General features: G+C 43.3%; 1 protein-coding gene across 4 annotated transcripts in view; it reads right to left on the minus strand.

Annotated features, from left to right (window-relative positions):
• PCMTD1 (protein-L-isoaspartate (D-aspartate) O-methyltransferase domain containing 1) overlaps window positions 1–13074 on the minus strand; it is a 72748-nt gene extending 59674 nt beyond the window's left edge. Inside the window, exon 1 of one of the 4 annotated variants that reach the window (XR_008844228.1) lies at window positions 12639–13048. The gene's annotated coding sequence lies outside the window, so the exon portion shown is untranslated. Of the gene's footprint in view, window positions 1–12638 lie in introns of all 4 variants that reach the window. The other 3 variants (XM_056521897.1, XM_056521894.1, XM_056521896.1) reach the window with 3 other exon arrangements.
• Between the last annotated feature and the right edge of the window lie 447 nt (window positions 13075–13521).

Genomic DNA, 13521 nt, shown 5'->3' on the forward strand with positions numbered 1-13521 from the left:
AGCACTTGCTGTCCACATATGGGGTATTTCCATACTCAGAAGAGATGGGGTTACAAATTTTGGGGGGCATTTTCTCCTATAACCCCTTGTAAAAATTTCGAGGAAAACCAGCATTTTAGTGAAAAAAAAAAAATTAATAAATTCATTTACACATCCGACCTTAACGAAAAGTCGTCAAACACCTGTGGGGTGTTAAGGCTCAGCGGACCCCTTGTTACGTTCCTTGGGGGGGGGGTGCAGTTTCCAAAATAGTATGCCATGTGGGGGGGTTTTCTGCTGTTCTGGCACCATAGGGGCTTCCTAAATGTGACATACCCCCCAAAAACCATTTCAGAAAAAAACAAACACTCTCCAAAATCCCATTGTCACTCCTTCCCTTCGGAGCCTTGTAGTGCACCCACAGAACACTTGACATACACATGAGGCATTTCCTTACTCAAGAGAAATTGGGTTACAAACTTTGGGGGGATTTTTCTCCTTTTACCCCTTGTAAAAATTCAAAAACTGGGCCTACAAGAACATGAGAGTGTAAAAAAATTAAGATTTTTAATTTTCTCCTTTACCTTGCTGCTATTCCTGTGAAACACCTAAAGGGTTAACACACTTTCTGAATGTCATTTTGAATACTTTCGGGGGGGGGGGGGTACAGTTGTTATAATGGGGTCATTTATGGGGTATAATAAAGAAGAACCCTCAAATCCACTTCAAAACTGAACTGGTCCCTGAATAATTCTGACTTTGAATATTTTGTGGAAAATTGCTGCTGAACTTTGAAGCCCTCTGAAAGTAAAAACATGTCAACTTCATGATGCAAATATAAAGTAGACATATTGTATATGTGAATCAATATATAATTTATTTGAAATATCCATTTTCCTTACAAGCAGAGAGTTTCAAAGTTAGAAAATTGCAAAATGTTCAAAATTTTCATGAAATTTGGGGATTTTTCACCAAGAAAGGATGCAAGTAACGATGAAAATTTACCACTGTGTTAAAGTAGAATAGGTCACGAAAAAACAAATCTCGGAATCAGAATAATCGGTAAAAGCATCCCAGAGTTATTAATTAGTCCTTAAGGTGAAAAAGAGCTAAGTCCTTAAGGGGTTAAAAATCTTTATCCTTCCAGTACTTCTTAGCAGCTGTATGCTACAGAGTAAATTCTTTGCTTTTTGAATTTCTTTTTTGTCTTGTCCAGAGTTTTCCACCGGAGTACTCCTTTAACCTGTTGGGGACGGCCCTCCACCCATGCCCGGCGAAGCCCCGCGTCATAGCGGGTCGGGCAAGGCCTCTAACAACGGCTGGGACCCGTGGCTTATAGCTTGCGGCACTGCGCGCTATTAACCCTTTAGACGCGGCGTTCAAAGTTGAATGCCGTGTCTAAAGTGAAAGTAAGACCTTGCCGGTTAGCTCAGGCGGCTGTTCGGGATCGCCGCAACCCAAACACCTTACAGGACAGCAGGAGGGTCACCTACCTTCCTCCTCACTGTCCGATCGCCGAATGACTGCTCAGTGCCTGAGATCCAGGCATGAGCAGTCAAGGGGCAGAATCATTGATCAATGGTTTCCTATGAGAAACCATTCATCAATGTAAAAGATCAGTGTGTGCAGTGTTATAGCCCCCTATGTGAGCTATAACACTGCAAAAACCTCCCTTTTCCCATTTACAAAAAAAACGCGTAAATAAAAAAAAAATTATGTGGTATCGCCGCGTGCAGAAATGTCCGAATTATAAAAATATATTGTTAATAAAATAAAAAATAAAAAAGAGCCCTCATACCACCCCGTACGCGGAAAAATGAAAAAGTTATAGGGGTCAGAAGACGACAATTTTAAACGTATAAATTTCCTGCATGTAGTTATGATTTCTTCCAGAAGTACGACAAAATCCAACCTAAATAAGTGGGGTATCATTTTAATCGTATGGATCTACAGAATAAATATAAAGGTGTCATTTTTACCGACAAATGTACTGCCTAGAAATGGAAGCCCCCAAAAGTTACAAAATAGCATTTTCTTTTCAATTTTGTCGCACAATGATTTCTTTTTCCATTTGGCGTAGATTTTTGGGTAAAATTACTGATGTAATTACAAAGTACAGGGTGGGCCATTTATATGGATACACCTTAATAAAATGGGAATGGTTGGTGATATTAACTTCCTGTTTGTGGCACATTAGTAAATGTGAGGGGGGAAACTTTTCAAGACGGGGGGTGACCATGGCGGCCATTTTGAAGTCGGCCATTTTGAATCCAACTTTTGTTTTTTCAATAGGAAGAGGGTCATTTTACACATCAAACTTTTTTTTTTGTGTGTCCCCCCCCCCCCCCCCCCAAGAATCATTTTTATTAAGTTTTAACATTACAAACAATCCGGGCATACCTGAATAAAACAGTATAAAGTGGCGAGCCACCATAAACAGGGACAAACAGATGCAGTCTGTCTAACAAATCTATGACAATAGAATCTGCACAGTCTGCAAGCCTAATGAAATAGATGGTTACTTAATACAGGCGTATAGCAATGGAATATATAGAATACCAATGGACATGAAAGATATCACTTGATATGTCGCCGGATTCAAAATGGAGTCGATGTGGCTGTCAGATACACAGGTCACGGAGGAGTTAGTGAGTTGCAACGGACAGCGGTTGGGTAGAAGGGGAGAAAGGGAGTCTAGGTGCAAGGTAAGAGATGACATAGAAGAAGTGGTGAAAGGGGGGTAGGGAGGGGGGGAATAAGTATGGGGGTTAAGGAATTTGAGCGTATTGAGAGGACATCCAGCAGGACCAGGTCCTCTCAAACTTAGTGTAAGTACAATTACCTAGGGAAATGATTTTTTCAAAAGAGCATGTGAGATTAAGGGATGTTATGACATCTTGTACAGACGGAACCCTAGCCGATTTCCATTCTCTGGTTAAGACTGTCTTAGCAGTGGCACACATGATACACAAAAGACCCCTAAGATCCCGATGATAGTGATCTATACCCATCAATAATAATACTTGTTGTGGAGACCAGTGCTTATTTCCCGGACTAGAGCCCTACAATCTCTCCAGAAATCCTGTATCAGTGGACAAGACTAGAGATGAGCGACCTTACAGTAAATTTGATTCGTCACGAACTTCTCGGCTCGGCAGTTGATGTCTTTTCCTGCATAAATTAGTTCAGCTAATTGGACTGGAAAAGGTGGATACAGTCCTAGGAGACTCTTTCCTAGGAATGTATCCACCTTTTCCAGCCCACCGGAGCACCTGAAGGCTGAACTAATTTACGCAGGATAAGTCATCAACTGCCGAGCCGAGAAGTTCGTGACAAATCGAATTTACTGTAAGTTCGCTCATCTCTAGACAAGACCATAGAATGAGGAATAGTGTGCCTACACACTCTCCCCCTGCCTGTCCGGGGGTCCTGAGTCCTATCACCGCCACCCCCGCACCGCTCCCCCCACCGCCGCACCGCTTTGCGCACCCTACCGCCGCGTGGAACCCCCCACTGCCTCCCCCATCCCCGGTTTTATAATTACCTGGGCCCGGGGTCCACTCTACATCTAGCTCCGTTGGCGTCCTCCTGAGCTGTCACTGTGCGCACTGACGGTGACGTCACGTCGCGCATGTCACGTCACTCGTCATTGCGCACAGCGTAACGCAGGATGCAGCAGGAGCCAGAAGTAGCGTGGGCCCCGGGAACAGGGAATAATAAAACCGGGGATGGGGAAGGCAATGGGGCCGGGGCGGTGCAGTGGTGGGTGCGATGCGGTGCGTCGGTGGGGGCGGTCGCGGTGCGGTGGGGGCGGTGCGGGGGCATTATCGGCAAGGTAATTGCCGATACCGATAATGCCCAAAATCGTGATTATCGGCCAAACCGATAATCGGTCGATCCCTATTAATAACCACTGGTAACCATATAAATTATATAATGATGATGCCCGGCAATAGTACCAATTTCACAGAGTTCGGTTATGTATTAGTATTCCATGGCAACCATTCAATAATAACCAGCCGCGACAATGCCTCACAATTGTGCAGGTTTAGAATATGTTCACACTTAATAGCAATAGGCTGGCGGATGATAGACAAGTTACACACTTGTATGCTGTAACTGTTGCAATGTTACAATACAGTCAACAGTCATATCACTAGATACTTTGTGTCTCACCACTCCCGGGCTCAGGTATGCAGGACTTCGCGGCGATGCTGCGATCTCCTTCAGTAGTGCAGTCACTGGGTGGCTCTCATAGCATGAAGCCGCATCGCCGGAGACTCGGCCGTCTCCCACGGTGGCAATGCTTGATGATAGTGGGCTCTGGGTAGTGGTCCTACAGCGGTTTTATAGATGTGTATACTGTGACTGCAGTGGTGTCCCCGTGGCAATGAGGTGCGTGATTCTCCTGTGTCGGGTGCCGGGTGATTGACCGTTATCTTTCCCGGTATCAGGCGGCTGGATATTGGACTGGAGTTGTATAAGCAGGTATATTGGTGGTCTAATTAATTAATATCACAGCAAGACCCCGACGGGCCGTCCAAAGGGACCTCACCCATCTTTAGTCCAAAAAGCCGAACAGTTCCAGGTCGTTATTAAGGCCCCTAGGGGCTAGTGACCCAAATTCAAAAATCTTGCGGTATTCCGCCCTAGACATTTTACCAATAATATTTCCTCCCCTCCAATCTTGATGTATTTGTTGAAGTGCCATGTATTTTAAAAGGTTGGGGTTCCGCTGGTGAAAAAATTTAAAATGTGCCGACAAGGGGTGTTTATCGTTTTGCTTTTTAATATTATAACGGTGTTCGAGAATGCGTGTTTTTAGCGCACGTCCTATATATTGTTTATGGCATGGGCATTCAGTTAGATAAATAACCCCCTCGCTGGCACAATTTAAAAATTCCTTAATGTTAAAACTAAAGTCATTTACTGTGGATTTCCCCATCACTGTTCTCTTATCAAATTTGGTGGCTTTACAATTAGGACAGTGTCCGCATCTAAAAAAGCCTTTTAAATCCACCAGGGTGGAATCTAGTTTGGAGCGTTTAGGATTGGGACGTACTGTGGGGGCTACCTAGATTAGGGGCCTTGGTGTATATGATAGGCGGTTTGTCAGGGATGAGATTTCCAATTGTCTTATCTTGTTGGAGTATTGGCCAATATTTTTTAATTATAATTTCTACTTTGCGGTGTTGGGTATTAAATGGGATAATTAATTTGGAGTTGTCTGTGTTGGTGATAGTTGGAACTTCTGGAGTTTTTGGGAGAAAAAAAAGTGATCCGATCTAAGTTCCTAACTTTCTCAAGAGATTGTTTTAGATGTTCTGGAGGATATAGTTTATCTATGAATTGTTGAGCGAGAGCCTCAGCTTCCAACTCAAATTGCTCATTTTGTGTACAATTGCGTCTTAACCTGCGATACTGACTTGTGGGTACATTAGTCAGCCACTGTGGTAGGTGGCAACTAGAGTGAAAAATGAATCCGTTTTTAGCTACGAGTTTGTGAAAAGTGCTACATATGAGTCTGTCAGTGCTGGTGGTTATTAACCCCTACAGGACCCATGACGTAACGTTACGTCCCGACACCCTGGGTCTTAAGGACCAAGGACATACAGTTACGTCATGGGCAGTTCTTGTCCCCGCTGTGCGGGGACCGGCCTGGGATGCCTGCTGAAATCATTCAGCAGGCATCCCGTGCAAATGCCCAGGGGGGTCATTAGACCCACCCACCCATGTCTGCGATCGCCGCAAGGTCTACGTTCCTCAAGGGGTCTAGTTTCCAAAATGGTATGCCATGTGTTTTTTTTTTCTGTTCTGGCACCATAGGGGCTTGCTAAATGCGACATGCCCCCCAAAAACCATTTCAGAAAAACATACTCTCCAAAATCCCCTTGTCGCTCCATCGCTTCTGAGCCCTCTACTGCGCCCGCCGAACACTTTACATAGACATATGAGGTATGTGCTTACTCGAGAGAAATTGGGCTACAAATACAAGTATACATTTTCTCCTTTTACCCCTTGTAAAAATTCAAAAATTGGGTCTACAAGAACATGCAAGTGTAAACAATGAAGATTGTGAATTTTCTCCTTCACTTTGCTGCTATTCCTGTGAAAGACCTAAAGGGTTAAAATGGTGACTGAATGTCATTTTGAATACTTTGGGGGGGTACAGTTTTTATAATGGGGTATTTCTAATATGAAGACCCTTCAAATCCTCTTCAAACCTGAACTGGTCCCTGAAAAATAGTGAGTTTGAAAATTTTGTGAAAAATTGGAAAATTGCTGCTGAACTTTGAAGCCCTCTGGTGTCTTCCAAAAGTAAAAACACATCAATTTTATGATGCAAACATAAAGTAGACATATTTGAAATGTGAATAAAAAAAATAATTATTTGGAATATCCATTTTCCTTACAAGCAGAGAGCTTCAAAAGTTAGAAAAATGCAAAATTTTCAATTTTTTCATAACATTTTGGGATTTTTCACCAAGAAAGGATGCAAGTATCGACAAAAATTTACCACCATGTTAAAGTAGAATATGTCACGAAAAAACAATATCGGAATCAGAATGATAACTAAAAGCATTCCTGAGTTATTAATGTTTAAAGTGACAGTGGTCAGATGTGCAAAAAACGCTCTGGTCCTAAAGGTGTAAAATGGCCTGGTCCTTAAGGGGTTAATAGGTCCAAGAATTCTACAGGGACAGAACTGGTGTTGAGGGTAAACTTCAGATTTTTATTATTAATATTGAGTGAACTGATGAAAGAATCCAAGTTAGTCCTGGAACCTCGCCAAATGAACACATGACACATCAATCCTATCACCGTCCCAATTCCAATGGTCATTCTCAGAGCCCTCGGGCACCATATCCCCCACACTCAAATTGGAGACAACCCAGACCATATGGTCCACACAAACCACGATACCCAAGACACAATTACACTTACCATCACCCAACACCCCATTACAATCACCCACACCAATACCCAATTCCCCAGCACTATCCCAACAGACAACTTCCGGAACTAATGGCAGTTCCAAATCTCACTTAAGTCCCAGAACCACGCAAAGTCATCAAGACAGTGGAAACGGTTGCACAGATTCACCCGACACCAATAAACACACTAGGAGCACCAACCCCCAACAGAAAAAGAGAATACGTAGAGGACACCATAGAAGAAATAGAAGTACCAAAGCCCAAAATGAGCAAACCATAATGGAGACAGACAGTGCCATTTTTAATCTCAGTTCTAAATCCCTCAACTCAAATCAAACCAAACAACTAAATAAAGGTTTAAAGTATGCTCCTAGCCAACCTCTTGACAAGTTTGGGATTTACATTGGTCTAGAAAAATATATCCGCAAGTTATGTTTGAAAAAATATTTTATAAAAAATCCTATCCCGATTCCTACAAATAATACATCAATTTACAAGCATTCCACCTTAAAAAATAAATCAAGTTTTTTTTCCACATCAAGAAGTCAGCACAGACATGTTATCTTTCAAAAAAGCCATAGAGAATGAATTAAGGAAAAAAAAAAAAACACATGGAACAATTTATCTCAAGGAGAAATTAAAGCCATTAAGCAATTTCAAGAGGAGCTGCCCATCACTATTAGGCCGGCGGATAAGTGGGGCGGAATAGTAGTGATGGACACCTCCGCATACACAGTTGAATGTATATCCCAACTGAAGGATATAAACACCTATTGTAAATTAAAAGGAGACCCCCACAGCAGACTACTTTGAAGAATTAGACCTACTATGTACTGAAGCCAAAGAACAGGGGGTTCTCACAAAACAGGAATATGACTTCATCACATACTCCTAAAAGACTTCCAGTATTTTACACAATCCCAAAGATCCACAAAAATCCCACAAAGCCCCCAGGACGCCCTATAGTATCGGGTATAGGGTCCATTACGGCCAATTTTTCTCAATACATAGACCAATTCCTTCAGCCATATGTAAAACAGATAAAATCATACATACGGGATACCACACAAATAGTGCAATTAGTCGAGGCAATAAAATGGGACCCATCCTGGATCTTGGGGACCCTTGATGTCAGCTCTCTTTATACAGTCATAAATCATCAACAAGGAACTGCGGCCATACAATCTACCCTCAAAGTAAAACCAAATTTACATCCAGATCAAATACAGTTCATTTTAGATGGAATACAATTTATATTAATCACATAATTATTTCTCATTTGCATCTGATTATTATTTACAGATTAATGGAACGGCCATGGGCACCAGATTCGCCCCCCAGCTATGCCAATCTGTTTATGGCAGATTGGGAAGACACCATTAATCCACAGCTGGGGACGGATCTGGTGGCCTGGTATCGTTATATAGACAACATTTTTTTCATTTGGCGAGGTTCCAGGACTAACTTTGATTCTTTTATCAGTTCACTCAATATTAATAATAAAAATCTGAAGTTTACCCCCAACACCAGTTCTGTCTCTGTAGAATTCTTGGACCTATTAATAACCACCAGCACTAAAAGACTCATATGTAGCACTTTTCACAAACCCGTAGCTAAAAACAGATTCATTTTTCACTCTAGTTGCCACCTACCACAGTGGCTGACTAGTGTACCCACAAGTCAGTATCGCAGGTTAAAACGCAATTGTACACAAAATGAGCAATTTGAGTTGGAAGCTGAGGCTCTCACTCAACAATTCATAGATAAACTATATCCTCCAGAACATCTAAAACAATCTCGAGAAAGTTAGGAACTTAGATCGGATCACTTTTTTTCTCCCAAAAACTCCAGAAGTTCCAACTATCACCAACACAGAAAACTCCAAAATAATTATCCCATTTAATACCCAACACCGCAAAGTAGAAATTATAATAAAAAAAATATTGGCCAATACTCCAACAAGATAAGACAATTGGAAATCTCATCCCTGACAAACCGCCTATCATATACACCAAGGCCCCTAATCTAGGCATCAAGGTAGCCCCCACAGTACGTCCCAATCCTAAACGCTCCAAACTAGATTCCACCCTGGTGGATTTAAAAGGCTTTTTTAGATGCGGACACTGTCCTAATTGTAAAGCCACCAAATTTGATAAGAGAACAGTGACGGGAAAATCCACAGTAAATGACTTTAGTTTTAACATTAAGGAATTTTTAAACTGTGCCAGCGAGGGGGTTATTTATCTAATTGAATGCCATGCCATAAACAATATATAGGACGCACGTCACGTGCGCTAAAAACACGCATTCTCGAACACCGTTATAATATTAAAAAACAAAACGATAAACACCCCTTGTCGGCACATTTTACATTTTTTCACCAGGGGAACCCCAACCTTTTAAAATACATGGCACTTCAACAAATACATCAAGATTGGAGGGGAGGAAATATTATTGGTAAAATGTCTAGGGCGGAATCCCGCAAGATTTTTGAATTTGGGTCACTAGCCCCTAGGGGCCTTAATAACTACCTGGAACTGTTCGGCTTTTTGGACTAAAGATGGGTGAGGTCCCTTTGGACGGCCCGTCGGGGTCTGGCTGTGATATCAGCACCCTGACGGACCCTTTATCGGGCCCTTGCCTATATCCACACATTTATATATTTGATAAGGCGTTTTATGTAGAGTATTTTATAATATTCAGCTGTTTGTAAGTTATATTCCGATATCAGCTATGCATAATTCATACTCATACACACAATTTTCATATTCTTGATATATATCATATATATTTTTACCACATTTACTTCATTTATACATCAATTGAGTCGATTTATCTATTTTTAGAAAGACTGACATTTTTTAATATACAACATAGTCAATTATTTTATGATAATTTTAAGCTAACGTTTTCATATTTATATTTCCATTACATTAACATTATCATTTCACATAACGCATAAATATGAGAAGCCTTTAGACTGAATTGTAGCACTCTAGGCTATTATTATGAGTGTACTATTACTTTCATTCATAAATTTACTATTACTATATTGTTTACCCTGGATCTGATGTCACAAATTGATAGAGGAGGAGTTAAAAGGTATAAATAACGAGACATTGTCCAGCGTCCCTAAAAATTATTAATTAGACCACCAATATACCTGCTTATACAACTCCAGTCCAATAACCAGCCACCTGATACCGGGAAAGATAACGGTCAATCACCCGGCACCCGACACAGGAGAATCACGCACCTCATTGCCACGAGGACGCCACCGAAGTCACAGTATACACATCTATAAAACCGCTGTAGGACCACTACCCGGAGCCCACTATCATCAAGCATTGCCACCGTGGGAGACGGCCGAGTCTCCGGCGATGCTGCTTCACGCTATGAGAGCCACCCAGTGACCGCGCTACTGAAGGAGATCGCAGCATACCCGCGAAGTCCTACATACCCCATTTCCCCGAAACTAAAGTAAGCCCTAGCAGGATTATCAGGGTGGGCTGCAATATAAGCCTTACCCCGAAAATAAGACCTAGGCCAGGGGTAATCAACTGGCATCTGCACCGCGGCCACCAGTAATGCCCACAGACTTCCCAAAAACCCCTCTCCCCCCTTGGCTGGTCCCACGGCAAGTTACCGTAATTGAACTGGGGCAGGGATGTCGCTTTAAAACGTCCGCGCGTATGCACGGTCGACGTCACGGACGTGTCCCTGCCCTCGGCTGCTAAGCAACAGAAGGAGATCCCGCCGGCGCCGAGAGCTGCAGCTTCCGTACAGTACAAGTTGCGGACGCTACACTGTAGGAGTGTGGAGGACGACGGGGAAGGGGAGGATGGGGGGCTGTAGCAGTGTGGAGGATGGGGGGGTGGCATTCTACACACTGCTACAGCCCCCCATCCTCCACACTGCTACAACCCCCCATCCTCCACACTGCTTCAGCCCCCCATTTGTCTATCATCTGCCGCCTATTGCTATTAAGTGTGAACATATTCTAAACCTGCACAATTGTGAGGCATTGTTGCGGCTGGTTATTAATGAATGGTTGCCATGGGATAGTACAGGTTATTATAATACAATTTTATATATTTTAGATATTATACTTGTTTAAATATTTTAAGTACTTATAGCTGGTGCTGCGCCTTCACAAGGGCCCTGTGAGATGCAGAAGCCAGTATCCTACTATATTATCTATATTTTTAGTACATACCATACATCTTGTCCTATTTGTCCGAAACCCTGAGCCCCAATTTACATTTATTTATCAGTTCACTTATCTAACTCCTTGGGTATAGGTGTCAATTGGGTAGCCCGGGTTAATTTGAGGGTTTGTTTGACAAGAGCCTATCCAACTTTTTTTTTCTAGATTTGTAAATTACTTCTATTAAAAAAAATCTTAATCCTTCCAGTACTTAGCTGCTGTATGTTCCAGAGGAAGTTGTGTAGTTCTTTTCTGTCTGACCGCAACGCTCTCTGCTGACATGTCAGGAACTGACCAGGTTTGCTATGGGAATTGGCTCCTATTCAGCAGGTGTCAGTAGAGAGCAATGTGGTCAGACAGAAAAGAACCACACAACTTCCTCTGGAGCATACAGCAGCTGATAAGTAGTGGAAGGATTAAGATTCTTTAATAGAAGCAATTACAAGTCAGTTTAACTTTCTGGAGCCAATTGAGTTGAAAAAAAAATCTGTTTTAGTACCCCTTCAATTTCTGAGCTTGTTTGTTTGTTTTGGTTTCTTTGTTTGTTTGGGTTGTTAACATCTGGTGAACATTTCAGGTCATGTAGTATCTTTGGAAATATATTTATGAGAAAAGTGATGATGTGTCCAATACTTATTTCACCTGCTGTATGTTCTATCGCAGAGGTCTTCAACCTGCGGACCTCCAGATGTTGCAAAACTACAACTCCCAGCATGCCCGGACAGCCAGCGGCTGTCCGGGCATGCTGGGAGTTGTAGTTTTGCAACATCTGGAGGTCCGCAGGTTGAAGACCACTGTTCTATCTGGAAATGTTTATGTTAACTGATGCAATACAGAGAAATCTATTTCCCATTTTTAGTGGATTGTAAAACAGTTATACAGAGGCCGAATAGGCAATGTGAACACAACCTTACCAGGAATTTGCAGCATGTTGCAACAACTCAATAATGTGAACAGGGCCTAGAGCAGTGGTCTTCACACTGTGGCCCTCCAGCTGTTGCAAAACCGCAACTCCTAGCCTGTTCAGACAGCCATTGGCTGTCCAGGCATACATGGAGTTATAGTTTCGCAACAGCTGGAGGGCCACAGTTTGGACTAAATGCAAAACACACTAGATCTATTAGTGACCAGTGACTCCTGCCAACCAATCAGATTCCAGCTGACATTTTTGAGCAGCATTCTGATTGGTTGCTCAGCGACGTCCTCACCATCCTCTGCTAGACACGTCACCATCAGACATGACGTCAGAGCGGGGGCAACAAAACCGAGAACGTGTTATGACGTCACCCGCCGGATGGTTTGCCCCCCCCCCCCCCAAGGCCTCCGGATAACAATGGGAAGAAAGTTTCCGAGCCCCGCTGACAAGGACACCGCCATCTGGAGCCCGGGGCTCTACGTACACGGACAATAGCGTTATAGGTGACGCGCGGAGGAGAAGCCGAGAACTGCGCCACAAGCCGGGGAGGAGTAATACACCTTTATCTGACTAAACTCCAGCTGCCATCCCAACAACTCACCCTGAGAGGCCGGTGCGCTCACACACCACAGCGTGCAGTCTCCGTTCGCGGCCCGGTAGCTGTCGGGTGGCGAGGCACAGGGGGGGGAGGGCAGCGGCGGGCACGGAGCGCGGCGTACACACAGGCCCGTGTGCCCGGACTCGTTATTTGTTTTGATGTGCGCGGTGCACTCTGGGAACCTGTAGGGGGCGAACAGCTGAGCATGTAAACAGTGTAGCAACGTGACCGGCTATATAGCTGACCAATCAGCGCACGACTATTCCAGGCCGAATGCGGTGACGTCAGAGACATGGGAGGGGCCTATTTATATAATGAGCTCCCTGAAGGGGTGTTTTATAGCGGCGCTCCGGCTGTGCAGCGCGCTGGTTGGTTGGAGGCGGTGTGCTCTTACTGTCGCCCGTGTCCTGGCAGCACCTGGGGAGCCGTCCAGCATCTACCCCCGGCTATGTCTGTCAGACATGTCTGGCCTTTGTGTCTCCACACTTCCGGCGCCATGTCACTTGACTGAGGAGGAAAGTTTGCTTTGTAACAGCCTTTGTTACCCATAGTAACTAGTCACAACAAAACAAGGTTTAAAAAATGTAAGCTGCGCTGTGATTAGTTGCTATGGGCAACATATGCCGTCTTTAAGAAGCCCCACCCCCAATATTTGTTTGTATATTATGACTATAAGAAATCATAGATATTTTATTTCTTAGTCTAAATTTACATATGTGTTTAAAAAGCGCGTCAGAAGTAGCCAAAAAAAAACCTCAACGCTGTATGCACTAATTGTTTATGCAGTCGGATCTGTTAAGTAAACATTTACATCAATGGGATCTGTGGGTGTCCGATGTGCATCAGACCACTCCAGCTCTGTTTTTCAGCCGTGACGGAATTTGCT

This window comes from Hyla sarda, chromosome 5, assembly GCF_029499605.1.
Source record: "Hyla sarda isolate aHylSar1 chromosome 5, aHylSar1.hap1, whole genome shotgun sequence".
NCBI lineage: Eukaryota > Metazoa > Chordata > Amphibia > Anura > Hylidae > Hyla > Hyla sarda.